The following is a 17,521-nucleotide window of genomic DNA, read 5'->3' on the forward strand; positions in this document are numbered from 1 at the left end:
GCTGCGATGGCTTCGGCAGTCAAAGGGCTTAAGAGAGCACCTCTGAGAAAAAGAAAAAAACTGCTCTAGAGGTGCGATGACTTCCGGAAATGGAGGCCTCCGGTGGTGAGGATTACCAAGAACATGCAACCTTTCAGCGCCCCCCCCCACCTCAAGTGGTTAGGCGCTTCATCTCAGATCACGTCAACATCTTGGCGAATTCAGTTTACAGAACTTAAAGCCTTCTTAATTCAGTGGTTTCTGCCAGCAAGTGCAGTGCCCATCGTTTCTGGCAATGAAGTGTTTCTTCTACGCCTTGTTCAGTTCATCAATAACTTTGCAGGAAAGTACTATTATAACAACCTTTTGATAGCAAGCACGTTTTGTGCTACGAAGGTATTATTTCTATCTGGTCTCGACTGCATCATCCACATGTAACATTAAAAAACTCTGCCAACGTTAAAATGAAACACCACGGTGCATGATACCAACGACCTTTGTTACATTGCATGGCCGGCGTGTAGAAACAGGTTCGCTGTTCATAGCATATAAGGGACATCGCACTCGAAAGGTATGATGCTGTCTCGCTATTCCTGTCTGACTGGATCGCCAAGCTCAGTCTAAAACGCAACAAAGAAGCAGATCAAAGGTTGTTGCAAGCGTTGAAGCTGCGAAGGAAAAAAAAACGAAACAAAAGAGTGCTGTTTACTCTACCATTTGCGGACAGCGCCCATACACCTCTACTGCTCTGTTAGCGCAAGCAGTAATTATACACAAACATTGCAAGGCCAAACTTTAAAGCCCACCACACAAACACATTTCTAGCGCACTTTCGCTAATAGCAGTCAAAATCGCGTGTATAACCCAAAAGATAGCATTAGAGTGTGGATGGTTTACGGGCCATAACTACGATCTGATTATAAGGCACGCGACAGTGGGGGACTGTATATTAATTTGGCCGCCTCCGGTTCTTCAACATGTATCTAAACATATGTAGGTGCATTTCTGGGTACCAGCGCTGTCCAAATACAGCCGCCGTAGTCGGGATCGAACCCGTGACCTAGAGTTTAGCAGCGCAACGCCATAGCCACTAAGCTAAGGTGGTGGGTGGTGCATGCCTCGCATTTGCTGCATTCTGCGTAATCGAAAACCACAGCGCTTATTATTGCTGCCACAAGCCTTTCTTCCCGCTCAACTTTCTTAGCGTTGTATGCGAAGTTTATTCGTAAAGCAAGTTCTCAAGTGCCTTGCTGCCCGTTTCGTTAACGTATAGTTGCATGCAGGTACAATAAGGCGTATTTGAAAATGTGACACTATTTCCTCATTGCTAGTATTTCTTAAATTAACCAACAACATCTAAATTGTGCAAGAAATACATTGAGCCATGACCCCGGCTGCTCAAGAAGCGCAAATTCTACTACACAGTCTTTCTCACGCTTCAGTCACGTCTGCCCCGGATATGCGAAGCGCGACGAACGGCTCAGTATCGCAGGAAGGCCCTGTAGTCGACACTGACAAGAACACACGCGTAGCACACACATTTATTCGCTAAGACATTGAGAGATGGGACGAGACGAGGACTAACAGGATGAAAATAAAAGCGATATAATGTGTACGCTATTCGTGTCGCCGAGCTGCCAAGTGCCTACGACTGCGACGGGGGAAATGCCTGCGATGCGCTCATCGTGGACGAGCGGGGCTCACAGTAGCGGGCTCTGGCCACCGGGATGGTCGACCACAGCTCCCGCAGGTACACAACACACTCATCCTGCGCCACGCCCGCGGTCGCACCCGCCGCAGCGGCTAACGTCGACGGCGAGTGCGATGTCGACGGTGTAGTTGACGTCGACTGCGCGGTTGCCGGCACCAACGGTCCGGCAGCTGCCGTCAGCGGTGGGCCCGGTGGCGCTGGTTCGGAGGATGGTGGCTGGCTGGCCTCCGCTGGCTTCGCGTCAGTTTTATGGCGCCGCTGTCGTCGACGACCCATTGGTTGAGGCTGCCAGAAATCTTTGGGACGGATTTCTTTTTCCCCTGAACAGGATAGCCCTGCGTGAAAACGAACAACGATGGGGCACGCAGCTTGGCAGCACGACTTCTCGGACATGCAACAGCCAAGTGCGGACGGCCCTGCACATGCATCGCGCAAAGTCGGTGCTGACGGGCAACGAGTATTCGCTTAGGCACTCGCGATAATGCTCGAGACGTACAATTAGTGTTTTCTTCTCTTTTTGTCATTGCGGAACCGTATTACCGTTTCAGGAAGACTTGAATGTCCGGGCTTTAGGCTTTGTTTCCAGGTGCGGAGCCGTCAAAACGTCACTGAGATGAGTTTTAGTTAAGCGGCCGCGGCGAGACGAACCCGACAGTGACCGCATCGACGCTGCACTAGTGTGGACATAGGCGCCAGACGGGACACGTTTAAAAAAAGAATGTGTGCGCAGTGGCGTTTCGTTGTCAGCAGTCTATCCCGATCTTTTTTTTTTCTAGGGTTTTTTTTTCTAGGGTTTTTTTTCTAGGGTTTCTTTTTTTTTTTTCTAGAGAGAGGCGGTGAATTCACAGCATTGAAATGATAGCATATATATATACTGTGTAAGGCCACACGTTTGCGGAAAAAGCGCAGAGCCTTCCTATCACGCGTAAAAAAACGCGAACTGTCATGTGGCGGGAAGCTCGCATTAGCCTGTACTCTCTTGTGAAAAAATGTGCTGCTTCTATTTCATTTTCTGCACGCTCGGTTTAAATTGCGCCTACCCAGATTACATTGCTGCTCCGTCATTTAGCAAAATCAATATGCTCGGCAAACTCTGGTATGGTAATAAGCAAGCATTCATCTCCAGCGAAACTGAAGTAGCGAGATTATGCGCAATTACAACTTCATTGCTTCAGTGCCTGTCTGCCTTCCTTTTTTTCATTTTATGTTGTCGCTGAGTTCAGCCATAGAAACTACGGAACTCGAAGCGGCGGTGCGTTAACATGGTCAGCAGATTGCGTGTTACAGTTTGCGGAGAAAAAAAACTAATCTCTTTAGAGAGCAGCTCTTGGGCTCCCGTTCCCGCGTTGAGCGTCGGCGTAACCGAGTGAACAAGCACAGAGGGCGAACGCGGAGTACAGCGGGAAGTGAAAGACAGCAGCAGCAAAGAGAGCGCGAACAGGGAAACGGAGGATGAGGGTATGGCGAAAGCATGAGAATAAAAGCGCAGTGGCACGCAAGAGGGGCTCTGCTACAGCGACCACTGTGAGATGGCGCCAGAGTAGCGCACCGTCGTCTGTTCACTGATGACACCATCAATAAGGCACGTGGCGAGAGCGTTCACCGATACCATATGTGGAAACAAAGCACTACATGAGCGGGGTCTGTCTGCGGCGGCTGCTCGCGCCAACGCGCCTCTCGCGATCTCCCGCTCTTCGCTCCGTTTGCAATGTACCGCACGAGACAGATTGTCCGCGCCAGCCAATATATCGCGAAATGAGAACAAGTGTAGACTTGCGCTGAAGTTTCGCATTAGGGAGTGTCGCAATCTTCGGTGATTTTTTTTTATCACAGATAACTAAAGAATCGTAACTCAATATAACACAAAACTCTATCTGCATGCAGCTGACAGGTAACTAAATTTTCCTTAAATGTAAACTTTGGGGTTTTACGGGCCGATACTACGATCTTATTATGAGGCACGCCATGGTGGCGTACTCCGGATAACTTGAACACATATGTGTTTAGTGTGCAAACAATGTACGGTACGCGTGCGTTTTTCCATACCGCCTCCACCGCAATGCGGCCGTCGTTGCAGAAATACAACCCGTGTCTTTGCGCACACAATAGCGCAATGCCCTAGCCACTGAGCTGCCGTGGTGGATGGAAATCTTTTATGCGACAGCATCACAGCCAGACCTTACCCACTTTGTAGGTATCCGCGTTGTGGGGATACACGCGCAATCCAACATTTCAAGAGCGGTCGCGCGTAGTTATCACGTGACGATTACACGCGCGCTCGCCGGAAAGTTGCGTGGAGTGGACACTATCGCAGCACTCCCCACCTGCCGGGCACTCGACTCAGCCATGGGCCACCGGCTCCCCCGCAGCGCCTCGGCCATGGTGAGCGACTCTCCTCCCCAGGGCCGAGAGCGCGGAGCGACGCGAGGGGCGCTGAAACTTTATACTCTCGTCGTGTGCTTCCCCCTTAGTGGTCTCAGTCACAGCTGCGCGGAACGCTCCGTCACTACGCCTTCTTTGTGGTCTGTTGCATATAACTGCGGGTGCGTGCGTCTCTGCAGTCCCCGTTGGCCTGAACCCGCGAGGTGGCGACTCGCAGCGAACCACGGGTTAGGGACCTCCGGCTGCCGCGAAAGTGCTAGCGAGTGAGTGCCGCTCCTCTGGTGCGGTGCGATCCAGAGAAGGATCAAATCCGCAGGCTCATATTTGAGTAATACTGTCTTATGAAAAATGTGGGCCGATCCCGAAGGCGTTGCGGTCTAAGACAGCGTCTCGAAGCTCTAACTGTGACGAGGGAAGAATGAGAGAAGTTGGAACGCGACGCACGCGCCAGAAGCTTCGAAGGGCGACTTTTGCGCGAGGGAATCGTGCGTTCGTGGCCTAATGGTTACTGCGTTGGGCTGCTGTGCTGGAAGTCAAAGGTTCCATCCCGCACTCGTCACGCATTTCTTTATAGCATTATAGGCACTTCACCGGCTTTGGAGGCATCCAACAGAAAACTCGAGGTGTACGACGTATACGAGGTATATAAACGTCACTTTGATTACAGCTGTCGATACATCTACCGTGAGTCGGAAGAAATGAACCGATCCTGGAGATAGTTAATAGTAAACTGGGACGCTGTCATGCTAGGCTCGGTAATCGCCAAGCTGTTAAATGTGGCTCAGAATGTGAAAAGCTTTATATAATACAACTAACCGCACCACGAAAACTTCACACAGATTCCTACAGGTGCGTTGGACTTGACATCATTGTACCTACTGTATATATAAATATGTACCACCGAAGCTTATGAGCACGCTTTCGAATACTTTCAAAATTAGCGGTAGCTAAATTCATGCCCGAATTCTTTTCCCGTTTCATATGATCCATGAAACTTACAGTGGCCACAGTCCTTCATCTTTATTTACCTTGCCGCTACAAAGAGCGAACGAAAATGAATAGCCGGCAGGGAACCCTGTGCTACAGGACGTCCCGCGCCCACAAAGCTGTCGTGTCAGATACTGCTCGCGTCATACTAATTTTGCTCAATATGCCCCCATTCTAAGAGCGATGATGTATGTGAATTCGGCGTTACAGTATTCATGACGTCGTTTATACATACCTTTCTTGTCTATGTAAGTTTGCTATAGTTTTAATTTTGTACAAAGAAGAAAACAAAATTTAGTACCCTACCACTCTGTGAACAAGGACAACCAGCGAATCTGTATTGGGATGAGTGTACTGACCAATATATTGATTTACATGGTTATTGCTATATTGATTGAATAAAGACACATACACGTAACTTCGTCGTTTTTATCGCCTTTATTTTGTCTCATTCTTCACCACAGTGATCCACAGCTTTGTGGCCGCTGTGGCACACCGCGATCGGTTGTACTGCTTTGCAAGACACGTTCTCGCCAAGGTCAAATTTATATATACACGACCGGTGACGCTGTGGTGGGCACATTCACGTTCGTGTAGCACTTAATTCCAAACCGTTCCAACAGGAAGCACGCAATCCACTTGCCGTCAGGGCGCACTAGGTCGACGTTAAAGTCGCCGATTGGTGGGTACGCTATTGCGTTTTATTACTCCAATGGGAGCGAAGGAGTGCCGCCATCCAACGTTTTCTATACGGTCATGTAGGCCATACGTCATAACATGGTTGATAACATTCAGAGCGACCGCCGCAACTGATAACATCAGGCGGAAATGGTAATGCACTTTATAGCCAAAATAGTTATGCGCGATAGCGCAGCGTGCTATCGCCACTTCGAGCGACAGAACAAAAGCAGAGAGTTTTCCGCCTCGCTGACCCACTGCGGGTTATAGCAACTGCGCTTGGAGAGAAACCAAAAACTACCACAAAAATAAAACCTGCGGACTAATTCGCCATTCAACAGAATACCAATCCGTAGATGTACTTCCTGTCATTCCCATGATGGTTCAAAGATCGCAGCGCCGGATTTCCCTCTAGTTATTAGTAGTATGAAACTCTATGGCGCAAGCCATTCGTGACTTGGAAGTACCGGGATCGCAGCGTTAAAGAAAGGACATGTGGGCGAGAAGATGACGTTTATCGTTGTGATACGAGATAAGCCCCAAAGGATGTAAATTTTTTAAAGAGTGTTGCGGAATTGACGCCACTTCGCGTCGACCAAAAGGAAAGACAATGAACTTACGAAAAATACAACGTGGCTTTCTTCAGGTGCATAAAAGAAACATGACAACGTTTTCTTGTGCGCGGGTGAACTTCCGGGCGGGTTTCCAAGCAGGCTGTCAAGCCGCCATTTTATTTGGACAGCAAAGTACACTGCATCGCTCTCGACTTCAATGCTGTCTTCGCCAAGCTGGTCCCTTACCTTCTTTTTTTTTTTTCTTGCGCTGCTTGTGGGTAAGAGGCAGCTTTTATCGGATCATCTTCACCTTGCGGATTTCAAAAATGTGCGCGCTCACTTATTAAAGTTGGCGTCTGCCAACCGCAGTGAATCAGAGCATGTATGGCGTCCTGTTCCTAACGACGAGGTCACGGGTACAACTCCTGATAGCGCGGGCCGCATTCCCATGAGGTGGAAATAAAAGACACACAAGTAACGTGCTTTGAATGCACTTTAATGAATCATGAGGGGTCAAAGTTAAGAAGGGGGTTTTGGTTGACTGAATAATACGTTTGTTGTATACCGCCCTCGGCGAACTTAGTCGATCACGCATATTGATTTACCGTGCAAGTAATGTCCGCCTCTTCGAGTGGACCGGCTGAAAGACTAGATTTGTGCTATCTGCCACAGGGGATATTGAAAGATTGCTTAAACTCTTGGCCGAAACACCTAATCTAATATCTCATCGTCAGCCTGTTTTATGTCCACTGCAGGACGAAGGCCATTCCCTGTGACCTCGAATTACCCGTCCTGCGCCATCCGATTCCAACTACCGCCTGCGAATTTCTTAATTTCTGCCGTCCTCGACTGCGCTTCCCTTCTCTTGGCACCCATTCTGTAACCCTTACTGTGATCTAACCTGCGCATAACATGACCTGTCCAGCTTCGTTTTTTTCTCTTTATATCAATTAAAATATCGACTATACCCGTTTGCTCTCTGATCAAAACTGCTCTTTTTCTGTCTCTTAACGTTATGCCTAACCTTCTTCATTCCATCGCTCTTTGCGCGGTCCTTTATATGTTTTCAAGCTTCTTTGTCAGTCTCCAAGTTTCTGCCCCATATATCAGCACCAGTAGAATGCATTGATTGTACACCTTTCTTTTTGATTATAATGGTAAACTTCCAGTCAGGATCTAACAATGACTGCCGAATGCGCTCGAAGCCATTTTTATTCTTCTGTACATTTTGTTCTCATGATCGGGGTCCCCTTTGAGTTATTGACATAGGTAAGGTATTCCTTAACAGACGCTAGAGGCTGACTGGTGGTCCTAAACTCTTGTTCCCTTGCCCGGCTATGGGCAAGGGAACATCTTTGTTTATCTTTGTTTAATCTTAATAAGAATTATCTTTGTTTTCTGCATATTAATCTTCAACTTCACTCTCTCTGTTAAGGTCCTCAACAATTTGTTGTAACTCATCCCCAGTGTTGCTGAATAGGACAGTGTCGTCTACAAATAGAAGGTTGCTGAGATATTCGCCGTCGATCCTCACTTCTAAGCCTTCTCAGTTTATTAGCTTGAATACTTCTTCCAAGCAGGCAGTGAATAGCACTGGAGAGATTGTGTCTCCTTGCCTGACCATTTTCTTTATAGGTATCTTCCTAATTTTCTTGTCGAGAATTAAGTTACCTGTGGAATCCCTGTAGATACTCTCCAAGATATTTGCGTAAGCACCCTGTACTACTTGATTACCTAATGTCTCTATGACTGCTGGTATCTCTACTGAATCAAATGCCTTTTCGTAATCTATGAAAGCCATATAGAGAGGCTGATTGTACTTTGCAGATTTCTCCATTACCTGATTGATGACATGAATGTGATCCATTGTAGAGCATCCCTTCCTTAAACCTGAAACCCTCGGATGAGTGAAGTCCAGTGTTGTCCTTATGCTATTGGAGATTATCTTGGTGAGTATATTATATAATACTGGAAGTAAGCTAGTAGGCTTATAATTTTTTTCAATTCTTTAACGTCTCCCTTTTTGTGGATTAGTATAATGTTGGCACTCTTCCAGTCCTCTGGGACCCTTGAAGTCGATAGACAGTTCGTGTAAAGGGTCACCAGTTTTTCAAGCATTATGTCTCCCCCATCTTTGATTAAATCAACTGGTATTCCATCTCCTGCCGCCTTTCCCCGTTTCATGTCTTGCAAGGCCCTTCTTACTTCATCGAAGGTTATATAAGGAGCTTCTGTAATCTGTTCTTTACTACTTCGAATGCAGGTATCGCGGCTGCTTTGGGTACTGTACAGGTCAATATAAAATTCTTCGGCTGCCTTTACTATATCTTTGAGATTCCTGACAAATTACCCTGCTTTTCTTTCAGTGCATACAGGTTGGTTTGCCCGATGCCAACTTTCATTCTCACTAATTTCATGCTGCCTACATTTTTTACTGCTTCCACAGTCTTTCTCATGTTATCATTTCAAGTATCCCTATTTTCTCCTTGTTAATCAGTTTTGACAGTTCCGCGAATCCTTTCTGATCTCTTGGGTTGGACACTTTCATTCTTTGTGGTTTCTCTATTAGGTCCGTTGTTACTTGGGAGAGCTTACCTACTGTTTGTCTTGGTGCCTCACCACCCACTTCAATTCCTGCTTCTGAAGTCAGCGTACTTATGGTTTCATTCACTGCCTCTATATCATCTTCATCTCTCTGTTCTAAAGCTGCATATTTGTTTGCAAGTGCCAACCTGAATTGGTCTGCTTTTACCCTTACTGCGTCTAGGTTGGCCTGTTTCTTCTTGACCAATTTTACTCGTTCTTTCTTCAAATCGAGGTGAATCCTAGCCCTCACTAACCTATGATCCCTGCACTTTACCCTACCTAGCACTTCTACATCCTGCACTATGCTGGGATCGGCAGAAAGTATGATATCAATTTCATTTCTTGTTTCCCCATTAGGGCTTTCCCGGGTCCACTTTCTGTTGCTACGCCTCCTGAAGAAGGTGTTCAAAATTCGCAGCTTATTCCTTTCCGCGAGTTCTACCAGCATCTCTCCTCTAGCGTTGCTAGAATCGACGTCGTAGTTTCCAGTTGCTTGTTCACCAGCGTGCTTTTCCCCCACTTTCCCATTGAAGTCACCCATTACTACAGTATACTGAGTTTGCACTTTTCGCATCGCTAATTCAACATTTACATAAAACTGTTATATTCCTTCATCATCGTGACTGCAGGTTGGAGCGTAGGTTTGCAGTACCTTTATTCTATACCTCCTATTGAGCTTTATTACGACTGCTGCAACCCTCTCATTAATGCTGTAGAATTCGTCAATGTTCCCGCTATATCCTTATGGATTAGGGATCCTACTGCGAACTGCTTCTTATCTGGTAGTCCTCTATAGCAGAGGATGTGGCCATGTGTTAGCACTGTATAAGCCTCACCAGTGCTTCTAACCTCACTAAGGCCAATGATATCCCCAAAAATGCCTGATAGTTCATCAAAGAGTCTTGTTGCCATGCAGCTTCACTAGAGAGGGTCCGGTGTTAAGCGGTGCAAGGGTCAGAGCATATATATATGCGGCCGCAGTTCGCGCGCTCTGTATAAAAGGGTGACGCGCACTGCACGTAGCCGATTTCCTCTATGAGCCTAAACGGGCTGCGTCGTGGGCAGCGTGCGAGGCTCATTAACGAAAACTTAACAGTCACTTAATTATCCTTACATTTGAAGCCGAAAGCGTAATGACTTCTCTAATAATTTCTTACGTCCATGATACACGACGTCATTCATTGTCACGTGTCCTTCATACCTCTAACTTAATCCACCTTGCCATAACTTGTACCGACCTTAATCCACCTTAAAGGGGTTGGGACATCAAAGTTTGAGGCTAATAATAATAATAATATTTGCGGTTTTACGTGCCAAAACCACTTTCTGATTATGAGGCACGCCGTAGTGGAGGACTCCGGAAATTTTGACCACCCCGGGTTCTTTAACGTGCGCCTAAATCTAAGCACACGGGTGTTTTCGCATTTCGCCCCCATCGAAATGCGGCCGCCGTGGCCGGGATTCGATCCCGCGACCTCGTGCTCAGCAGCCCAACACCATAGCCACTGAGCAACCACGGCGGGTAATTTGAGGCTATAAAAAGCATGTTGTAGGCTGCTTTCGTATGCAAGGACACCCAGAACGAGGTATTGGACGCTGCAGACATTTAAAAAAAATTTTAATTCAGCTCCAAAAAGTCATTAAAAACTCATTCTCGTAGTCGAGACCCATCGCTAGCGCTGCAGTTACTACGTCACAGAGGAGAGGAACGAAAATATTTACGTCATAGCACACTAGCACAAAAACGTGACGTATGATGAGTAGCGATGAAATGCCGATTACGGAGCCTGCCGAGCCGAGCGACCGAGACCGAGCATAGCCTCCACTATGACCGAGCTACAGGCATATAGAAATCCTTTCTTAATGCAAAGAAGGTGTAAGGCGTGCAGGCATGGACACAAGAGGAGAGAAGTGGACAACACGAACGCCGCACGGCGGCCCGCGAACGGCAAACTACCTGCGGCGAGTTGCCGCACGTTTGAGTGTAACACTAGCCGGCCGACTCCGAAAGGGACCAGGATATGCGGCGTTCGTGTTGTCCGCTTCTCTCCTCGCATAGTCGCATAGTTCGGCAGCTCGGAGTGGTCTCTCGTTCACTTGGCCTTTCTCAATGCGAGGGCCTGTCCACGTTACCGGCACGGAAACTCGCCACACGTCGTTTGCCGTTCGCAGGCCCCCGTGCGACGGCGGTTTCGCTCGCGAACGGCGAGATTTCCTTGCCGTAGAGAGGACGGGCCCGGGACCCATTTGTGCGGCAGCCGTACGGCGAAGCGGCGAATCAGCAACAGAGGAGTGGTCACTCTGGCACCGACGGCAGCTTCACCGCCTCTGATCATTTGGCACCGCCTATATCGTCGCTAGGCCTTTTCCGGTTCATTTCAAAGCTAAAGCTTACAGCGCTTCGGAATGAATCACCCACTCTCACAAGTTGTCGCTCTTCGCAATAATTATAATAATAGACAGTTTTAGCAGAGCGTCTGCTTGCGCTCCGCTCCGCACACGTTTCACGCGCGCCGGTGGCTGCATAGAATGCATTGATTTCGCTTATCTAACAAGCGCGTCTCCCAGAGACGCCACTGACGTGCTTTCAGCTTGGCGGTAAAACGATTACGAAAGCAACTACACGCCCCTTGACGCACCGCTAAATCAGGTTCCCAGCGGAGCGTGGTCAGCGTCCCACGTTCCGCTGCCGCTAAGTGTGCTGTGCGCACGCGCGTCAGTGTTCCCGGTAGCGTTTTGATGAGCGGCTGCGTGCCAATTATTGTGGTGGGCCGGTCTGAGCGGAGCGGACCGTGAACGCTCTGCTAAAACTCTCTAATCGCGACATTCCCTTCCAATCGCCAGTTGTTGACCTCTGCTGGCAGAGCACGCGCATGCGCGAGCAGACGACGCAGCATAGTTTTACGTTACTATTTTTTGTGGCCCACGTGACCAACTCACGTTGCGTTTCCTCCTCTGTGACGTCATAGCATCCCCCGGAGCCCAGAAACTGAAACCGAAATCGCTCGGTATAATAATACTATTATTAAATTATTTATCGCATATATATGAATCCCGCTGTGTGTATCGTGCTCCCTGGAGCATGACGCAACGTTTGAATCAACAAACGCATGAACGAAAATTTTGATGTCTCCACCCCTTTAATTCAATTTAATTCACTATAATCCAAACTAATCTACCTCGCCCTAATTTGTACCAACCTTAGCCCACCTTAATCTACCTTGCTCTAATATTTACCAACCTTAATCCACCTTCATCCACTTTGCTCTATTTTGTAGCAACCTTAATACACTTTAACTCACCTTAATCCACTTTATTTCGCCTTTATTCGTTAAATCTTAATTCAATTTACTCCCCCTTAAGTCACCTTTCTTTACCTTCCTCTCACTTCATTTCACATTACTTCACTCTAAATAAGCTTAGTTCTCATTAACTCACATTATTTCACATTTTAACCCATAAATACTACTAATTAACATTGACATACCATTCACTATCTTCTGTATTACTACTGATGTCATACAAGATGCCCCCGATGTCACATTGATTTTTGTTACCACACGTCGCGGGCAACAACGCCGCCTTTCTGCCCCATGGGATAGTTAAGGTTTTCGCATTACAACTTGTCAAGACACTATGGTGGCTCATTACTGAGTGACGCCGATATCCCTACCCTATTGACCGCAATCACTACAAGCTTTTCGTGGAGCTCTGCACGAGTTCGAGGGTGATGCAGTTCATTGAATCGGCTAAATATTGCTCACAGGCAGATGAGTATGAAGCAGCAATTCCATTATAAATAAAACAGGGCAAGCAGCTATAGCATGCGCACACTGAATCTGACAAGCACCAACACGACTCCGGAGGAATACCTCCTAAATCTGCGGCAAGAACAAGAACTTTACCCCCCAATAGCTGACTAATCTCCGCATGCGCAAAGACCTAATCTGCGTCGTAAGACAGCCCTGTCTCTAAAACTCACCAAGCTTCTGTGGTGGACCTAAAGGACGGCATATACACTAGGCACCTATGAACGGGAGAAAAGGCCTTCACAAACTATAGTATAACATGCCAAACACAACGAGACAACGGGAAATAAACTAACCCGACAGAAAACACTTCCGTCGACAACAGAACTCACGACGTCCGAGAATGAACTTGAGACGTGGAGAGCCACGCACTCCGTCCTGCCCTTCCGTTTATGTACTAAGTCCCTCCAAACTACGATGGTACCGCGAGTCGCGCTGTTCAACATCGAAAAGTTACTCTTTGGTCTCGAATATAAGAACAGCCACAGTGCGCCCGGCAAGAAGCTATAACATGGCCCGTACTGCGTAACCTGATCGAACTGACAAGACAGCAGCGTCTGGAGTTATGGAAAAAGGTGCGGATGCAAATCGAGGCATACCACCAGAATGGAAACATGCAGTGCATGGTGAACCACGATTCCAAAATTAGACAAGATACTATCGGCGACCTGCGCCCAATCTCGCTGACGCCAACCGTCTCTAAGCTGGCAGAGCACATGTGCATGACTCGACATAACCGGAGGACGGGGTAGTTCCGTCCGGTGAAAGTGGGCATCCGCCCTAACCTGTCAACTCACGACAGCCCGCGCCTTCTGACAAGAATGGGCAACGCTCCCCGCTGCAGCACAAATGACCTAGAAATCCTTGTTGCAGTGTGTTTTTAAAAAATGGTTTGGCGGAGTGTAAACTGCAGGAGTGAGGCATCGGAATGACGTGTGGCTGGCATCCGAATCGCAAACTTTTCTAACCTCCTTGTCTTTCCGTCTATTTCTCCTCGACAAATCGATTTCTTTTCTTGTCCTGATCGAACATTCGCGATTCGCACGGACCCGCAGAGTGCTTCTCAGCAGAGTGCTTGAGGGAGCTATATTCTTAGGAAGAACAAGCGCGACGCAAAAACGCATATACAACTGTTTACATCGGGAAAAGTTAGTGGTAAACGCGTAGGCTGGTACAAAGATCACAGCTCTAGTATAGAGTACAGAATACCACTTCCTCTTGGTGCCCCTTTTGCACGCATGGGCCTGTCCAAATGCACCGTAACATAACTCCCCGGGGACTGGCGTGCCGTGCCGGCGCTTGTTAGAATGATAGTGAACCAGATGAACAGCATGGGCCTTAAGTGGGACACGTGGACGACGACAGTTCGTTGCTGGGATGACGACGGCGTCTCTCTAACAGGGGAGATTTCGTAGTTTATGTCACTTAATCATCGTAATGCCCCGTACGACCCGGTATAGCGTGACAGCAGTTTTTCGGAGAGGCCGATGTGGCAAATTGTAGTTCAAAGAAGAACGCGATTTCCGGGAGAGAAGTCAAGGTACCGGTGGCGACTGTCGTAGCGAGTCTTTTGTGACGCCTGAGCCGCTTTAAGTCGACCATAGGCAATCTGGCGAGCCATACAAGCCCGACCAACGGCGTCATGAGCATATTCCGTGGTGTGTCGCGACACCGAATGTGGCAGGGTGTCAAAAGGCAGAGTGGGATGGCGACCAAACAAGAGGTAGAAAGGCGAGAAACCACTGGTATCCTGATGTGACGAATTGTGCTGTCCGAATCACGATGGTCTGCTGAAACGTACATAGAACATGTAATTGTGAGATTTAGTCGTTCAGTCAGTCCATGAACAAAGTGGTGACAAATGTGAAATAATGTTTATAAGGTCTGTATTACCATCGCTAACAATATCAAGCAGTGGAATGCTGCATGAGTGAAGGCTGCTCGCTAGAAGATTCGCACGCCGAAAGAGAAAGAAGCCCGGCTGAAGAGCCGGGTATGTCTTCGACGGAAAAATCGGCGTCTAGGAGACTGTTGTCGGTACCGGTGCAATCGGGATATAGGGTTGGCGGGCCTTTGGGTATCGGCAGGTACTTATGCACAAGCGTCTTGACGATGTCATCCGGCGAAGCGGTGCCTTTAGCCTGGTGAAGGACTTTGGTGAGCGAGTGGCGCTGGTTTGTGCGGGTGTTGGTGTCGTCGAGCAGGTGTTTGAGGAGGTTCCACGTCTTCCCGTTGCGGACCTGTCCGTCGACGGAGTTACACACCTCGTCCCATTGCTGTTTGGATAGGGTGCTGCAGTGTTCCATTATGGTCTGGTTCAGTTGTGCAATGCGTTTGCGGAGCCTGCGGTTGAGACGCTGGCTCTTCCATCGTGTCATTAGAGACTGTTTGGCTTCGAGCAAGTGGGCGAGGCGGCTGTCCATCTTCTCGGTTGGCATATCCGTGCTAAATGTTTTCGTGGCCTTAACGACGTCGGCCTTGAGCTGAGCCGTCCACGTCTCGAGGTTCGGGCAGTGTCTGGAGGGAGTCGTGAGGCGCGAGTCTTGCGAATGAAGTCCCAGTCGACCCACGTGTACGACTTGGGCTTCCTGACGATGCTGGGTAAGTGCACGGCCAGTATGAGATGGTTGCTGCCAAGATCCTCCGCAAGATTGGACCATCGGGCATCGGCTGTGTTCTTCGCGAAGCAGAGATCTGGAGTGGTGTCTCTGTGCGTGGATGTGCCCATACGGGTAGGGAACGCCTTGTCTGTCACTAGGGTGAGATCGAGCTCGTTCGCATGCTGCCACAGTGCGGTGCCCTTGGGGGTGTCATGCCCTTGGGGGTGTCGTGTGCGTGGACAGAGCGTTTTAATTCACAGTGAAATTTCGCGAAACAAGCATGACAGAATATTTTGCGCGATCGATCGTGCCGGTAGCCTCTCTTGGCGTCGACAGTTTGCGCGTGCTAACGGTAATGCCAAAGGGCTAACCTACAGAGGGAAACCAAGAAAACAAGCAGTTGTCTCCACCCGTCAAGACGATCTTTACCATCCGACGACGTGCGTTCCTATACATGCTTAAAAAAGTTGCATAAGGAAAAGCCGATAGTCGTCATCGGGGGCTTGTGCGGGTACCGTCTGTTGCTTACACATACTTTCCAGCTTGCGTCTGCTAACCCGCCGCTATGTGTGTGTGGACTTCGCTCCCAGGCGCACTCCTTTCGCGGACCTTATCCGGAATAAAGGCACTTCTGTTACGGTTGCGATGTCGGCCGGTCATCGCTTCCTCGCATTCTATTCGAGACAGATGCGGGATTCATGCCTCGAGTACATGACGTTAATGCCGGACGATCTTTTACATAGGCAAGCCATCGCGCAATGGTTCCTTGTTGCAGTTATGCGCGCGGTCCAAGATTGAGACCGGTGCTGCTGGCCCGTTAAGACAAGATGTGGAGAAAAAGAAAACCGACCGTAATAGACTGCATCTTTAGTCATCAGCAAGTGCGTGAATCTTTGTAGCACGTTTGAAATGCGTTATGATCACAGCTGTGGCAGTTTGCGCGAGTGAACGTTCTGATGACAAAGGTGAATACGAGCACAATTACCCCACAGGAGCTACGTGCATCGGACACCTTAAAAGATAATAGATGCCAGGAATGACGAAATCGTTTGCTCAGAACGGACGAAAATACATTAGTAAGCGTCACTTTCATACCCATGCGTGGAGATTCACAATGCATAAAATCCTGCGGCGCCGATTGTTGCAGCAGGAAGGAAACTTGTGAAGCGATTGTCACCGTGTTGACACGTACTGTAGAACGCTGCAGAAGTAGTTTCCAGCTCATTTTTTTTCTTTTTTCTTGGCTCCACCTGCCATATACTAAGGGTTTTTTATTAGGCTGGCAAGGGGCATCTGATACTTTCACTTTCACTTCCAATTAGCGTTGCTTGCTTCGGTTGGGTTGGTTCAGTCACGAATAGACCTCGTGTTCTAGAGAGAGTGGTTGGGCTCGGTTTACTTTGCGTGGCCAAGATTAAAATGGCGTCAAACTACTTTACAAAAAGCGAACAGAATTAGCTGCCATAAAACTAAACCGTGAACAAACGATGCAAACGATGCAAAATATGGGGTTGTCAATGTGAGCCTAACCCGGCTTAGCAACACAGCATAACCAAGCATAACAAGCTTTCGCTTGCAAAACTGGGCCTATCCGAGCTGAGCCGCAGTCAGTTTTTACCGTGAAGAAAAAGCGAATACATATTATTTAAAAAGCTTTTAAATATCTATATGATGTGAGCCGCATGTCAGTACATAACGCAGCAGTCTGTAACTGCCGTCTGTTCCGAGTTGTTGCTTATTGCAGACGTGGAATACATGATACACTTCCGTAAACGTTTACTGTTGCTTCTTGGTTGTGTCGATGTGGCCGTCATGTCACGGGTGCTGAACAAAGAATGGGTAGGAATTAAAGATCCTTGGACAAGGCAATATTTATAGAGACAAATTGGGATAATGGTGGGAAAGTAAACGCAGAGCGTAAATGGAATCACACAAGCGAAGAGAGAAGATGGCTGAATCACGGGTGCTCCTCATCACCGTAGCCCTAAGGTAACACAAGAATTCGAAGACGAAGCCGTTCTTGCTGCCACCCACATGAAACGCTTTGGAACTGCCAAATCACTAGTTTGGCACTGCCAAACTGGTGCCAGCGTGTTTGCCAGCCAATCAACACTGAAACGGCAGCTAGCGGAAGGCGACCTCCATAGCCACGTAGCGGCGCAGATACCACCGATATCGGCACAAACCAAAACTGAGCGCCTATTTTTCGCCAACGAACACGCCTCGTGGGGCGCA

The 17,521-nt window shown here is 48.2% G+C and overlaps 1 protein-coding gene and 1 long non-coding RNA gene across 2 annotated transcripts in view; one reads left to right on the forward strand and one right to left on the reverse strand.

The window, feature by feature from the left end:
• LOC139051272 (chromosome-associated kinesin KIF4-like) overlaps positions 1-17,521 on the forward strand; it is a 133,168-nt gene that overhangs the window by 33,998 nt on the left and 81,649 nt on the right. The window lies entirely within an intron of this gene.
• LOC139051299 (uncharacterized) lies at positions 1,503-2,455 on the reverse strand. Its single transcript, XR_011509320.1, has 2 exons — positions 2,231-2,455; positions 1,503-2,025 (listed from the first exon to the last, which is right to left on the reverse strand). It is a non-coding gene; the product is annotated as an uncharacterized lncRNA (long non-coding RNA).

Source organism: Dermacentor albipictus, unplaced genomic scaffold, assembly GCF_038994185.2.
Source record: "Dermacentor albipictus isolate Rhodes 1998 colony unplaced genomic scaffold, USDA_Dalb.pri_finalv2 scaffold_11, whole genome shotgun sequence".
NCBI classification, from domain to species: Eukaryota; Metazoa; Arthropoda; class Arachnida; order Ixodida; family Ixodidae; genus Dermacentor; species Dermacentor albipictus.